At 37.2% G+C, this 16,829-nt stretch overlaps 1 long non-coding RNA gene across 1 annotated transcript in view; it reads left to right on the forward strand.

The window, feature by feature from the left end:
- Window positions 1-16,829, forward strand: part of LOC131277934 (uncharacterized) — a 119,155-nt gene that overhangs the window by 1,635 nt on the left and 100,691 nt on the right. The window lies entirely within an intron of this gene.

Raw genomic sequence — 16,829 nt, forward strand, 5'->3', positions numbered from 1 at the left:
TTATTTGGATTTCTCACAGGCAACTTAAATATTCACAAGTTGACATGTGCATCTTTACCATCCCTTGCTCTTGACACCATGTCTCTCCCTACTCCGTCTAGAAGCTAGCCCTTTTCCATACTCTCTTTCAGATAATGGCACCCAGTTGCCCAAGTTAGAAATCCATGAGTCCCCTATATTACTTTTCCTTCATTCCCTCAATCTTATTATCTAATTTTCTTGACTTTTATTTTAAGTATCTCTCAAATCCTCCCCTTTTTAATTTCCACTCCACTGTCAATGTCCTTTAAGTAATCTTTCTGACCCTCTCATTTAGGCTACTGCCATATCCACCTAATAGCCTCTAGTTATATCCCACTCCAGTCTAAACTCCCTGCTATTATTAATACTTTTTCTAACATGAAAATATAGTACTCTGCTAAGAATTTTTCAGGGGCTCCCCATCCCTGGCAGGACACTTCATGATCTGGATATAGACTGCTGACCTTGTCTGACATTCTTCCTCATTGACCCTACACTAATCATATTGAACACCTTACTATTCTGTGACCTGCTAGGCTCTCTCAAGATCCTTCTGGTCTCAGTTGAATACTTATCTCTACATGGAACTTCTCTTAACTTTCTCTTTTTTTTTTTTTCTTTATTTTCTTTAATGTTACATTCAAATCTAAACTTTCTCTTAACTTTCTCAGACTTGGACTTCCTTCACCCTCCACATACTGTGGACTTCTAGTTTGACAGTTACATTGTGTTATAATTATTTTATTTGCAAATGTAACTGACATATCAACCCTTACCACCACTCCTGAGAAATGACTTGAACTGTGGATAATAAAGGCCCACACTATCTCTTTTCATTATTTAGGGAGTACAAAAGAATGCCTTCCAGTTCACACCGTTCAAGAATTTGACTAAACCCTGACTGTGCACTCTTTTTAATCATATTATTTCAAACTTTCCACCAGCCTTTGCATATCTGAGTACTGACCTTTAAATGTTAGATTTCTAATAGGTCCCACCTTAAGCATCAAAAGGGCAGAATCTGAAACAAACATGAAAAAAGAGACTTGACTCTGCACCGCACAACAGGACAGGAAGGGATTGCTGTGAGAAAACCTGCAATTAGGAATGTTGCAACGTGGAGTTAAAATGTATTGCCTCTGAGAATTACTAGTTCTCCTTGAGTCATATGTGTATGCATTTGATTTAATACCTATATGTTAGGTTAGTCTATGTTTATGCAGAAGGATCTCTGCAGTTCAGAATGACGCAGAGACCAAGAGAAGGAGAGAGAACTTGGAGTGACAAACAGCCTGCATTGTTCAGCTGAGGCCTAGCCAAAGTTTACACATCTAGCAGCACCTTTTAGTGTTATTCTGAATTGACTATAACTTAGACTTTGGTAAATGTACTAAAAGATAGGATTTGTTTAAACCATAGCTTCTCAAAACTGTAATTTCATACAAAATTCATGATGATCCCATTAAAAATGTAGTTCTCATTCAGTAGGTCTGGTGTTAGAACTGAGATTCCACATTTCCGACAAGCTGAAACTGCTCCCCCAGGGACCATACTGAGTAGCAAGGCTCTAAAGGGTCAGCATTTCTTACTTTTGAGCTTTGAAGATGAAAAAAGCAAAGCTAGAAACTTAGATATGCTGGGATCCTTACAAAGGCTTTCAATTTTTTATTCTTTTCCTTTGGACTATCAGCATTGTCATAGTATGCCTACAGCTTTAAAAGTATTCCCTCCTTGTCTTTTTACAAATGGTCTTAGAACTATAGAATGTGTATATGGGGGAAAAAGTGAACCATGACCCTTACTTTTCACTATACCCATAAAAATTAACTTAAAATAGACCTGTTACCAAGCAAAAGCAGGGTATTCTCTGTCTGAGGCACGCAAATGACCAATTTTTGAGACGAGGGTCTCAAAGGAAAAAAGAGTTTATTGCAAAGCAGGAAGCAGGAGATCAGATGGCCTATGGGCCTAAAAATGTGTCCCAGAACTTTTGGCTATTCTATAATATACTAGAGAGTAAGAAAAAGCATCTGTATAATGATTCAGTAATCATAATCATTTATTAATTCTGAACTCTCTGTTATAGACCTAAACGTAAGGATAAAACCATAAAACTTCTGAAAGACAACATAAAAAATACTTTAGACCAAAAAAAAAAAGCATAAATCATAAAATAGAAAACTGATAAACTGGACTTCATCAAAACGTAAAACTTTTGCTCTTAGAAAGATACTCTTAAGAGAACGAAAAGGCAAGGCCATAGCCTGTGGGAAATTATTTGCAAAATGTATCTAACAAAGGACTTTTATCCAGAACACTAAAAAACTTTTAAAACTCAATAATAATTAAAAAAAATTTAATGAACAAAAGGTTTGAGCAAACACTTTATAAAAGAACATGTGGATAACAATTCAGCATATGAGAAGATGCTCAATATTATTTGTCATTAGGGAAATGCAAAGTAAAGCCACATCACACTCACAGAATGGCTAAAATTAGAGAGACTGAAACCACATGTGAAAAGATGTGGTGCAACTGGAACTCATATTGCTGGTGGAAATGCAAATAACTTACACTTTCTCTGGAATACAGTTCGGCAGTTTCTAATAAATTTAAAAATGCACCTGCCGTATGACACAGCAATTCCACACCCATGAGAAATGGAAACATCCACACAAAAATTCATATATGCATATGAATAGCATCAGTATTCATTATAGTAAAAAAAAACTGGAAACACCCTTGGACTACTGGCACCATCTTTGCTGTGCTAAACTTTGGGTCAGAAAGAGAAATATTAATGAGATGTCAACCCATGCCAATTGTCGGGGTTGCCAGCAAAAGCATGACTCACAGGTTCTGATGGAAAGATGCTTATTCACATAGAGAAGGGACAGAGCAAGGTCAACTTCACTAGTGGACGTAGGACCCGCATGGCCAGCAGTTCCCAATCCCCTGACTGACTAGGGAGCTGTTCTAATTTTATGCACACACTTCTTGTGTGTGTGTACTGTAGTGGAGGTACACTGTAGTGGAGGGACTCTGGCTCCCTCCCCACCAGGGACAGTATACTACGGGGTGTGAGTCAGATGCCATGGAACATGCCTATGCTCTGAGTAATAGGGGAAAGAAAATACCAGCAGTCCCCTTAGTTACTAATGGATTGTTTGCTCTCGCCAAGCTGACACCTGAGCACAGGATGTATTTGTGGATCCCAGGCAAAGGCGGCAGGCTGCACTACACCAACTCTAAATGTGTATTAATTGGCAGATGAATAGACAAAGTTGTGGTATATCAGCAACAAAAAGGAATGAACTACTGAAGAACACAACAGGGATGTATCTCAATGCAAGGACTACATAGATGTGATTCCATTTATGTAAAATCACGAGGGAAATTTTTGTGCTGATGGAAACGTTCTGGGTTTGCAAACTATGGACCCAATCCAGCCTGCTCCCTGTTTTTGTAAATAAACTTTTGTTGGAACACAGCCACACCCATTTATTTATATTGTATTGCTCACTGTTTTCACACTACAATGGCAGAGTGAAGTAGTTGCAACAAACACTGTATGACCCAGAAACTATTTACTTTCTGGTCCTTTATAGAAAAGGTTTATAGACCCCTTGTTGGGGAATCATATCCCCTACAAAGGCATCCTCAGGTCCCAACCACTGGTCCTGTGGGTGTGAACCTATTGTAAATAGGACATTTTGATGAGGTTACTTCAGTTAAGGTGTGGTCCAACTGAATCAAGATGGGTCTTAATCCTATTATTAGAGGCCTTATAAAGAAGGCCACAGAGGGAGAAACCACAAGAAGCTAGAAACCAGAAGCCAATGGAACTTGGAAGAAAGGAGAGAACATTGCCATGGGACAGAAAAGCTTAAGACCCCAAAGATGGCCTGCAGCCAGCCCCAGAACACCACAGTCTTTGGGAGGAAGCACCGCCTTGCTGATGTCTCAGTTTTGGACTTCTGTCCTCAAAACTGTGAGCCAATAAATCCTCTTTTTAAGCCAACCTATTGCATATTGTTTTTCAATGGGGAAACCAAAACACCTCTCTTTTATATTTTGTTTGTCATGGAAGTTCTACTACAGTATAATGTTGCTTTGCTAAAATTCATCTCAATGTTTATGTGAATTTTGTTGTATATAACTTAAACCTCAACAAAGGCTGTTAAAAAGAAACAAATATTTAATATATTGGACAACTATAGGAAAGCAAAACAAATATTCCTGCCTACATGATAATTCCCTTTTCTTAACTCCAATTTTTTGATACAGTTAGCTATACTTTGTGTGAACATATTTTCCAGTTTTCCCAGAATGGTCCAGGTTTAAACTTCCTAACCATTTATAATCAAGACTGCATTATGACTTTCTTTGGCCCTAATCACTTTTGCCTTGGTGGGACCCTATAAAAAATAATAAAAATTTTATTTTATGAAGATTAACATACCAATATTACATGTTAAAACTTTCTCTTTGACCTAAAACTGTACTTACTGTGTCTAGTGGGTAAACCTGGGTATAATGGTTAGTATTCCCTTTCACTATCAAAGTGTCCCAGGTTGGGTGATGAACTATGTGATTACCATACATACAACACTGCACCTCAGGTGCTGATAATATGGGGAACTAAAAGGTAACAGGGCTGCCCCACATTCACCGTATCTCTGATGGCTGGCAGAGTGTGGTAGGTTGAATTATTTACTCCAACAAACACATGCTGTTAACCTGTGCCCCTGTGGGATGGACCCGTTGTAAATAGGACCTTTTGAAGATACCATTTCTAGTTATGGTGTGACCATCTGAACCAGGATGCACCTTAATCTGCAGGCCTTATAAAGAGAACACAGAAGTCACAGAAGCAGAAAAAAAGACATTGCCATGTGACAGGAAGCAGAATATAAGCCAAGGAATCCTAAGAATTGCCAGCAGCCAGTTCCAGATTGTACAGAGTCTAGGGGAAAACAAGTCTTGCAGATATCTTGACTTTGGACTTTCCCAGCCTCAAAACAGGGAGCCAATAAATTCCTGTTGTTTAAGCCAACCAATGTGTGGAATTTGTGATAGCAGCTCTGGCAAACTAAGCATAGGAGTAGCAACTTTCTCCTTTAAGCGCTGTAATCCAATTGTCCAGGAGGTTATCAACAGCTAAAAGTGTGGTAAACAGTGACTGAGCTGGGTGCAGTAGAGTGGAATATAACATAGAGAAGTAATAGCTAAATGGCTGACTCATGATTAGACACTAGACAAACTCCTTTTCCCCTATATGCATTTAGGAAATGGGGCTCAAAAGTGTATTTCCTTACTAACTAAGCTTCTAGATAGCAGGGACCCTATATTTTCACTGTTGTGTTTCTAAGGCACAATATAGTGCCTGGCACAATTCATAACAAATATGTGCTCAGAGAATGTATTGAAAAGTTGTAAGGTTTGTTGATTTCTTAGAGAAAAGAGACATCTTGTTGGAAAGGGCTTCCATAGGATCTTTTCTTTTTTTTTTTAGCAGAATTTTTTTTTTTTTAAGATTTATTTTTATTTAGTTCTCTCCCCTTCCCCACACCCCATCAGTTGTCTGTTCTCTGTGTCCATTTGCTACGTGTTCTTTTTTGTCCGCTTCTGTTGTTGTCAGTGGCATGGGAATCTGTGTCACTTTTAGTTGCATCATCTTGTGTCAGCTCTCCGTGTGTGCGGTGCCATTCCTGGGCAGGCTGCACTTTCTTTTGCACTGGGTGGCTCTCCTTACGGGGCGCACTCCTTGCAGGTGGGGCTCCCCTATGTGGGGGACACCCCTGCATGGCACGGCACTACTTGCGCACATCAGCACTGCGCATGGGCCAGCTCCACATGGGCCAAGGAGGCCCAGGGTTAGAACCATGGACCTCCCATGAGGTAGACGGACGCCCTAAGCACTGGGCCAAGTCCGCGTCCCTCTATAGGATCTTAAAATCAAGCTTTAACTTGGAAGATCCACAGGCAGGCATATTTGAAGGCATTGAAGAAGAGGCATGGCTGTTATGAGAGTAAAATTTTAGAAACAGAAATTAACAAAGCCCGTTCAAGGCTGTAATAGGATCCCTTTGTAAGTTCTTAAATGGGGTGATTAGTCTGGAGTAAGATTCAGAAGCTTCTCAGGGGAAACTATAACTGGGCAAGATGAGCTAAATCATTAGCGTTCCAAAGAAATCTTTGGCTGTGACTTGAGGATGAGGCAGACCAGAAGAATCTAGTCACAATCTGCCACTTCCAACTTGACATACTCATTTCTCACTTTCTGTGATACTATTCTCTTTCTATATCATTGGCTGCTCCTTCTCAATCTACTTTTCTCTTGCACTTCAGTCTAATTTTCTCTTCTATATGAGGAAGTCTTTGGTGCATCGTCTTAAGATCGTATTTAATCTCATGGTTTTAAATCCATTTCCCAAAAACATGTTAACTTTCCAGCTTAAAATTTTTCAGTGACTGCCATTTACATAGAATAAAATCCAAAATCTTATCAGGCCTATAGACCCCTGAATAATCTGTCCTTTCTTCCTCACCTTGATCCAAGGTCTTGCATTCTTTATTTTCTATGCCTAGAATAGTGTTTCTCAAGGGGGATGAATTTGCCCCCCCCTCCAGAAACATTTGACAATATCCAAGGGTATCTTTGGTCATCACAACAAAGGATAGAGAATGTGTTACTGGTAACTGGAAGGTAGGGCTAGGGATGCTGCTGAACAGCCTAAAATGCACAGGAGTCCCTCACAACAAAGAACTATCCAGCCCCAGTATGTCAACAGTGCTGTTATTGAGAAGCTGTCACCTAGCCCACTTTTCCCCTTAGTTTTCAAGTGGCTGACTCCTTGTCTTTTTTAGGTCCAGCTTTAATTCCACCTTCTTAGAAAAGCCATCCTTGACCCATAAGTCCCTACTGCCATTACAGTATCCTGTTTGTTCACCTCATATCATGTATCACAACCTATGATTATTCAGTTTATTGTTTTGCTTACTGGTTTATTGTCTTTCTCACTATCTAGGAGGAAATTTCCATTAAAGCTATGTCTCTCTTGATCATCATTCTATCCACAAAATCTGGGACAGTAGCAGAGTAGGCATCAAAGAGTTATTCAAACTCCTAAATGTGTGTTTGCAATATGTCTCTGGCTGGAAATTTGACAGTAAGACTTAGCTTTTATTCTCTTTCTTTTTTTTCTGTGAAATTAAATACACAGTCACAAAGTGAGCAGAGTGAAGACATCTGGAAAGACGTTGTGACTAACAGCATCCTCTAGAATGCTGCTGTCTTCCATCAGTCCTCAAATGCACTTCAAGAACACCCTTTCATCCTGAGTGCCCAGCTTCTCACTGTAGAAACCAGAAGCAAAAGAACATTATGGCCCAATTACTTATATTATCTGTGAGGTGATGAAAATTGCTTAAGAAGGAAAGAAGAAAGATAAGGAAGAATATTACAAAAAATTAGATAAAATTATACTTTTGACCAAGAGGACTAGAAAAACTAATTTTAAATTATGCACGTATTTGAAAAAAAAAGCTGTTTCAAAAATATATTTGAAAGTGTCTGATTCATATACATTTCAATTCTTTAAACTGAGAAAATGTCAGTTATAGATATGCATTGTATTTATCTTTTCCTGCTTTTAGTAATAGATCCATACCACTTAACCCCATAAGTGGTATAACTCAAAGCATAGTATTTCACCATATTCTAGCTATAGTGATTGGTGTGGGGGTGGTTCAGGCCAATCACAGTCCTTTCCCAGGAATTTTTAAATTGGAGCTTGCAGGAAAGTTTTATTTTTTCTCTGATTGCAAAGCTGTAAAGATATGAGTCCAGAGCTACTTGTAGCAATTAGAATAGCTGGTTTGAGAAATGAGAGAGGAAGAAATATACAGAGAGAGAGAAAGAAATGGTTTTAGAAAATATGGAAATTCAGGAGTTGAGTGTTCATCAGTCTCCTCAAAGTTCTGTATCATGACATTTTGTTAAACATCAAAAGATCAAATTCAAAACCTTTAACACTTTAGCTGACTCTTTCATGGCTGAAATGACTCCCAGTCCTTCTTAAGCCTCTGCTATTCCAGGGTCAACATTTGCTGGTTAACCACAACTAGTGATTTAAATAATGACTTCCCTAATTTTTGCTGATATTGTCAGCTTAGGCAATTTCATTATCCTTATTTGTTATTTCTCTTTGAAGCAACCTAATTTTCTTATCTGTAAAATTGGGGCAAGTAATAGTACTTACATATGATTTCTTTTAATAACATACTAGATGAAAGCAACTGTAAGGTCAACTACTATGTTACTATGGCCATTAGTAGTTATTATGATCACTGGCCATGATAATGTGATGCTATAAGACCCTATGTATTGCTTTTTTTGCTGTAATATGCATTTTATTATAATATTGAAGATGCAGGAGGTTTTGATTTCATCTAGTCCAGCCTCCCACTCACTGGAGGATCGATCATCCCTGTCCATGGTCTTCCAGCCTCTGTTCAGATTCGGTGATAGTGTTTTCAGAAATGTTTTTTAAGAAAAATGTTGTATAAATCTTGGTTCCTAAATTCAGTTCCAGCCATTTGCAGCCTAACCTCCCTACACATGCCTCTTCTGTCACTTTTACTGAACCTGTGGTTGGCGCTGGCATTGGTATATGCTCAAAAGACTTAAATCTCTGGACTGTCCATGTGCCAGCTGGGCCCTGAGCCTCAGCAGAGTTGCAACATCTACTACTCTCCGATTCGTTGGACTTACCTAGGTCAGCTAACAGGGAGGCAAGGATGGTCAACCACCACACCAGGGAACTGAGAGGGTCTACAACTGCAAGCAGGAGAATCCCATCCATCAGCCATGTGGAATCTAAGCCCTCTCTCCATTTAGAGGTGGAGTGGACATTGCCGTCCCAGGGTCCACAGGATGGAGGAATAAAATATGGATTAGAGTGGACTTACTGGTATTCTAATAAAGAGCTGTTGTGATGCTAGCAATGGAAGAAATTGTGTCATTGATGTGGAGATAGTGGCCACAGGAGTTGCTGAAGGCAGGGAGAGGGAAGAAGAGGTATGATATGGAGGCATTTTGGGGACTTTGAGTTATCTTGAATGATATTGCAGGGACAGATGCAGGCATTATATATCCTACCATAACCCACTGCATGTACTGGGGGAGAGTGTAAACTACAATGTAAATTATAATCCATGTAGTGTAGCAGTACTCCAAAATGTGTTCATCAAATGCAACGAATGTGCCACACTGATGAAAGAGGTTGTTGATATGAGAGGAGTGTGTGTGGGGGGCGGGGAGTGGGTTATATTTAAACCTCATATTTTTTAATGTAACATTTTGTGTGATCTATATATCTTTATTAAAAAAAGACAATAAAAATTTTCATTAAAAAAAACAACAACAGCAGTGTATAAGCCAGAAAGAGACAATGTTAAAGGGCAATATGGCGTAAAAGAGCATGGTTTATGGACCTGAAAGATCTAGGTTCAAATACAGTAAAGTAAATAGTAATGAACAAAGGCAATATGTACTATGCTAATAGTTCCAGGAGCAAAAGACAAAGAGAGAGAGAGTTTTAAATCATCGTGAAGCCTTTTGCTAAGAGTTGGTACAGTGAATATCAAATTATTTTTAACTTTTTATTTAAAAAGTGGTTTTTATTTTAGAATTTTAGAGATGAAAAGAACCTCAGAGATTAGTTTGTTAAAATTCTCCATGCCACAGATGAGAAATCTTAACCATGGTGCAATTTGTTATGGTGTGAAAATTTTCCTCTGAAATGTTCTGAGGCTTCCTAGGGGATGGTACAATTTTATTTTTTAAAATATAGTAAAATTTCTTCTATATTCAAGTTCTTATGCATGCTATCACAGGGACGAAAGTTGAAGACGTCATGTTTAGTGAAATTAAGTCAGACACAAAAAGAAAAATATTGTATGAGCTCACTTATATGAATAATTAGAATACGCAAGTACATAGGTTCGGAAAGTAAAATACAGGTTACCAGGAGCCCAGTGATGGTGGGAATGGGGAGTTAATTGGTATGGAATTTCTGTTTGGTGTGATTGAAAAGTTTTGGTAATGGAAGGTAGTGATGGTGGCACATTTAAAAACGGATAATATTTTCTTTACTCAAATTTGGGTTATAATATAATTGGCCCTTTGAACCTATTTGAAAGACAAAGGAAGGGGCACATGAAGAGGAGGTCAAGAGTATTTCACAAGTGTATATTTTCTTTTCTCAGTTATAATATTGATGGTAGTACTCTGCCTTTATGAAACAACCTATAGTGTTTGGAAATTTACTAAGTTTATTTTCTCATGCCTGGGAAACCTAGCAAATCTAAGTCTCTGTGACATATCCACAGAGAAACATCTGCATCTTGGACTGACTTGTTTTTAAAGTAATTCTTCAAGGAATACAGTAGTAAAATCACATGGGGTCTTTTATTCATAGTATATTGGCTGAAACTCTGAACCCAACAGAAGTTGCCTCGGAGAGCACATGTCTTTGTAAAGAGACAAAAATATTCAGGGCACCAGTGTATTCAAGTTGAACTTTCTTTTTTTTTTTTTTTTTTTTTTAATTGACTTTGTAATAATATTACATTAAAAATATATATGTGAGGTCCCATTCAACCCCACCCCCCCACCCCCCCCTCTCCCCCCCCAACAACACTCGTTCCCATCATCATGACACATCCATTGGATTTGGTAAGTACATCTTTGGGCACCTCTGCACCTCATAGACAATGGTCCACATCATGGCCCATACTCTCCTCCATTCCATCCAGTGGGCCCTGTGAGGATCCACGATGTCTGGTGATCACCCCCGAGGTGCCATCCAGGGCAGCTCCACGTCCCAAATACGCCCCCACCTCTCATCTCTTCCTGCCCTTCCCCATACCCATCGTCCACCATGTCCACTTTTCCCAATCCAATGCCACCTCTTCTATGTGGACATTGGATTGGTTGTGTCCATTGCACCTCTATGTCAAGAGGAGGCTCAGATTCCACATGGATGCTGGCTGCCCAAGTTGAACTTTCTTGTTGAAATTTACCTCACAGTCAAATGAGAAGGGAGAAATACAGGTTTATTTTTAAAAAATAGAATAATAAAATTGTTGGAAAATACTCAATGGTAGAAGTAGTGACTGTTTTTGAAGAATTATAGGTATATGTTAATGTATAAATACTAGAGTACTGAATTTATTTCTATTTTTTGCCTTAAATGCTCTTGAGAATTCTCATCTGTAAAGCAATCCTTAAAATTGAAATTGTGCTAGGGGAAAAAACAGACTAACTCTTGGCAAGTAATAGCCACAGTAAGTGTATTAAAGCCTTTTTGTACATTTTAAAATCAAAGTTTTCTGATTGAATTATTTTCTACAATTTTGTTCTGTTAATGTTTCAACTTCATTTAAGTCTGAAAACTCCATCATATTAGTTATAGTATATCATATTAATGTGATAGAAGCAGTTTTATTTGCTAAAATCAAAGCTGGCATTTAAATTTCAAGCAGCAAATAACAGTAGGTAGAAGAAGTCATATATTTTACATTGCGACCTATATGCACATACAGAAAACAAAATCAAAAATTTCATAACAATGCTATTACTATGAAAGATGTACACTGATATTTGATTCAGTTCTGTTTCCTTTTTAAAGCTATGGATCATGACCAAATTAGTTTCTAGACCCTCTAATAGAATACAACTACAGTTTGAAACACATGGAGCAGCAATTTTTAATTGAAAAAAATATTTACTCTTTTCTTTAATACAGAATGGAAATTTATCCCTTTTGATTAGAAAAAAATATATATATTCATTTTGGTTTGCTATTGGCATGTTTAGTCACATGGAAAGCCTTTATTCCCTTGACCCCACATTATTCCTGATTCACAGATTTGTCTATGGTTAGTGTATGTGGTATACAAATTATATGACTACTAGATACAGATATTAAATCATTTATAGCAACTCACCAAAAGATATGTTGTTCTTTAAAAAATAATAAATTTTTTAAAAGTAAAAAAAAAAAAATGTTTGTACTTGTGTGGATGATTATATACTCAAAAAGGCAGGAGAGAGAATAATATAGTAAAAGCTGTATTGGATCAGAAGTCCAGAGACTTGTGTCCTAATTTCAGGCCTGCATTGTGAGATTGGTCTAGGTTTTTATTGTCTCTGGGTTTTATTTTCACTTCTGTAAATGAGGGGCTGGATCTACAATATTTCAAGATAGCATCTAAATTCTTAAGTTCTTTGATCCAAATAAATGGTTGTTTATTTAAACCAATTATGCTATTAACTATATTACTAGAGTGCTGAACATGGCAAAATAGTAAGTTACACTTTGTTTATTCTTATTACTATATCTAAAATGTTAATGTTCTTTTGCTATGCTAACAAGAGTTATGGAAATATCAGGGTATGAAATTGTACAAAGAATATAGTCTAATATATTCAGATAATCAGTGATCATTGACCATAATCAATATATTTTAAAAGGCATACATCTGAAAACATGATACTGTTTGTGAGTAATTGTGACAAGCTTAATATGTAGTGCTCCAATGTAGAGGTAAAGGTTTTTTTAAAAAATGTTTTTAATAGATTTTGACAGTTATGAGGGAACACTGTAATTTATCATATACCATGCTCACATCTCTTCGTATGCATCAGAAGTAAAGAATAGGGTTCCTTTGTGTAAACTGTGTTCTGTGTCCACAGTCAAAAATAGGTGCTGACCCTGGAGTGTGATAAGGTTCAAAAGGAAGCCTTGTCCAGGAGGCCTAGGACTTGGGCAAAACAGCTGTGCGGTAGAATCCTCATTAGTCCCAATTTTTTACATAGTTTGAATTAAGGTGAGATGAATATTAGGAACTGAGTTTCAAAATTAAGCTTAAGAGTGGGAGTCTATGTGGAAATTTTAAAGTATTCCTATCTGCTTTTCCAAGGAAAGGTGAGAAAGGTGAAGTCATTGTTTCAAGTTAAATATGTTTAGGTAACTTTACTGTCATTTTAGCTTCAGCTCATCAAGGAATTGCCTTCTTTCCCTGGTTATGACTTCCAGATGTTTTGGCGGCAAAACCCCAAAGCAGGGGACTTGGGTGTTGTCCTAATTTGCTTTGATGCTGAAAGCAGATACCCTAAAATGTGTTGGTTTTATCTATGGGAATTCATTAGCTTACAAGCTTACAGTTGTGAAGCCATGAATATGTCCATTCTCGGCATCATCACAACATGCTTTCCTCCTGAAGACCCGCTGCTGGCGATCCTGGACTCCTCTGTCCCATGATGATGCCTGCTGGTCTCTCCCTTTTATCCTGGGTTTTGTTGCTTTCACCTTCTTGCTTCTGGGCAGCAATCCATGGGAACTCCATTTTGATTGTAGTAATATATTTCCTATAGTAAATATTTCCTGAAATGGCAGGTTATACTGATGGAAGAAAGTATCTACAACACTCATTTTTTTGTTCTCAAGTGATATATAAAATATGTGAATGCTTACGAGATAAGATATTAACCAACCTCTAAAAAGACTCTCTTAGTGTCAGTTTTAAATCTAGAGAATGGTGCTAACACTTATCCTGAAAAATGATTAGGCCTCTTTAGTGTTTCTGATTATGTATACTCTTTGTTTCAACATATACTAGCTCCAAATCAAGGCCAAGTATATTCATTCCAGAGCAGTTCCAGTGTCATGTCTAATCATAGTTCTAAGTGCCTTTGCTTTCTTACTGTGTGATCTTGGTAAATTTTTATTTTACTAATGACAGTAGCTAACATTTATTAAGCAATTACCATGTCGGGTATTGTGCTTTATAATACGTTACTCTAAAGTTATATACTAATATTATTCAGATACATTTATTCATATAACGAATATTTATTTTTGTTTAGTATGTAAGGAGCAAAGGATACAGCAGTTAGTAAAAAAAAAGGCAAAATCTCTGCCTCAAAAAGCATTCATTTTGATGGAAGAAATAAAAAATAAAGGAATAACTACATGTGTTACGTGCAGTAGCCGTAAGATTTCTCTTTGCAGACCTCTGACTCTACACAGTGCATGCTCCACATTTGTGCTGAGGCTGCCTTCCACTGGCTGCTCCTTAGCCAAGGCCTAAATGTGGCAGGGACACGAAGGCAGATGTGCTCCTGGAAAACTCAGGACCCCTGTGATACGTGACTTGGCTCAAAGACACGCAGGTGGCTTTGCTGACTGCGGGCAGTCTAGAACACCCCCACTCACTCCTCCTTCCTGTCCTTCATTTGGTGTGTGCGGGCTCTCCCAGCCTTTCTCAGCTACCTCCTTATTTTCTCTCACACAGACATTTCTCCCAATAAATTTTTTTTGCCATATTGTTGGGCAGTGATGAGTGCTATAAAGAAAAATAAAAGCACATAAGTGTTAGAAGTGTGCTATCTTAAATAAAGGTGGTCAGGGAAGGTCTCATCTCACAAGGAGCTGACATTTGAGCAGACACCTGAATAAATGGAAAGGGGAGGATCATATAAATAGTTGGAGAAAACTGGGGCTCAGATTGTCAAGTAATTTGCTTGAGATTATATCATTGATTTGTGGTAGATTTCTTACTCCAAAACTGGAACCTTTAAATACAACTGCTTGTGCCACCTAAGGAGAGCCGCCCAGCGTGACAAAAGTGCAGCCTGCCCAGGAGTGGTGCCGCACACACGAAGAGATGACACAACAAGATGACACAACAAAATAAAAAAACAGATTCCGGGTGCCGTTGACAAGAATATAAGTGGACACAGTGAACGGACACAGAGAGCGGACAACATAAATAAAAAATAAACCTCTAAAATAAATAAATACAACTGCATTTTGAAAATATTACTTGTGAGAGATAATGAAAAAATAATGAGACTATCTATTTGAGTGACAATTCACATTAGACAATTGTGTATATGTAGATTAAAACTACTTCAAATAAAGTAAGAGGAAGGCAATTGTCAGTTTTTGTACATGCTAGCTTGTATTTATTTCCTTTCAGTCTACTTCATTATGGCATACCTTTTCCCCCCTCTGCTTTCATATGTATTTTGCAAGAGCTGCAGCTTCTATACTAATTCTTCAGTCAGCAGCTTTAAAATATGGTATGGCATTACATTTATCTTAAATTCCTGTTTTCCTTTTGACTTTTTCCCAGTCCTATTTCCTGAAACCTTTCCATCTCATACCTGACTATGCTGCCATTGAAATGTATTTTAAAATATTATACAATACTGGAAAATAAGCACATCCTTATTTGGGTATTAGAAATAGTTTTCTTTTCCCTTGCTCATATGTACTGAATGTTCCTTTTGAAATCATATTACATTGAGAAGTCAGGGTAAGTTTATATCCTTTGTTGATCTTGAACTTCTCTGTTTAAGGAATTCAAATAGGAACACCAACTTTTATTTATCTAGTAAAACTTACACTTAAGTTTTTGAAATTCTTATACAATTTTAGTTAATTTTTTATTAGTTCTTAAAAGTTTAACTTTTTAAAACATTGTAATTTTCTAAAAATTTCTATGTTTGTAATTTTTTTGGAACAGTTAGCTTGGGATGGATTTCTCTTGCATGTTCTTTTGGCCTGGTATTCTTCCACCCTTTGCAGAAAGCAAATTGCCCTTCTTTCTACAGAAAAGGTCATGTGGAAGTCAAAAGTATTTTTTAAAAGAAAAGATATCTTGAGGTGACAATGTATGATAAAAAGTAGGGCTAGTGAATTAATGAATTTATAAATATCTTTTTGTTACATTAATAGAAAAGAAGCATTTCTTATGTGGAATTGTTAAACCACCTCTGAGCAGTATGCACCAGGACTTGTTCATTAAATGGGCTGCAGAGGGGAGGGGGAGAGGTATATCCAGATGTGTTCATATTTCCATTTGATGCTAACATCAGTGTGTGAGCATCTCTTGGCTATACCATTGGAAAACATAGTTAATTCAATAGAAACACACATTCTTGGTAATAATTCAATATAGATCTGATAATGAATTTTCTTAGAAGCATTATACTTATTTTACTCTATTGCTTTATGTCTCATTTTAAATTGAGCATCATTAAGGGAGCATAGTATTTGTAATTCTTCCAATATCTATAGATGCCTGTTGCCATTTTTGTCTTAGGAAATTTTTGTCCCCAAGAAAGGAATACATTTTTTTCCCCTGAGATGATGTCATGTATTTTTGGTTGTCACAATACCTCATGGCTTTTGGGCTTTGAATTGGTAAATATGTGATATGTGAAAAAGCATGATACATTCTTTGAGATCTTGACCAGATAAAAATGTATGCTCAGTTGTGTGTATACACACACAGGACCTAGAAGATTATGTCAAACTAAACTGCTTGTGATTCTGGATGACTTTTGTGTTCTTTGCTTCTTGTGTTTTTCAGTTTTCTATATTCCACAATTAAAAGTTTGGGAAAAAAAATAAATGTTACTTTAAAAACCTTAAAAAAAAAAAAAGGAAAGGGGCATTAAAGCAACACTTTGCTAAGCTTAATTAAAAGCAGTTATAGCTGAAAAACTGCAATGATGTCATGTAAATTTTACCTTGCATAAGCAGCAGAGTGAGGAAATTCCAGAATTAATAAGTCTGCTGGTACAGCTGTGCCCTCAGTTGGAAAGTTCAGAATGTTCTTTTCATACTCACAGCTGGACATTTTGCTCCACATTAACTTTTGCAAGAATAATTGGCTACCTCCATTTCCAAGTTGCTAAAACATTTATAAATGGGCCTATTTTAAAAATG

The sequence above is a fragment of the Dasypus novemcinctus genome, chromosome 1, assembly GCF_030445035.2.
Source record: "Dasypus novemcinctus isolate mDasNov1 chromosome 1, mDasNov1.1.hap2, whole genome shotgun sequence".
NCBI lineage: Eukaryota > Metazoa > Chordata > Mammalia > Cingulata > Dasypodidae > Dasypus > Dasypus novemcinctus.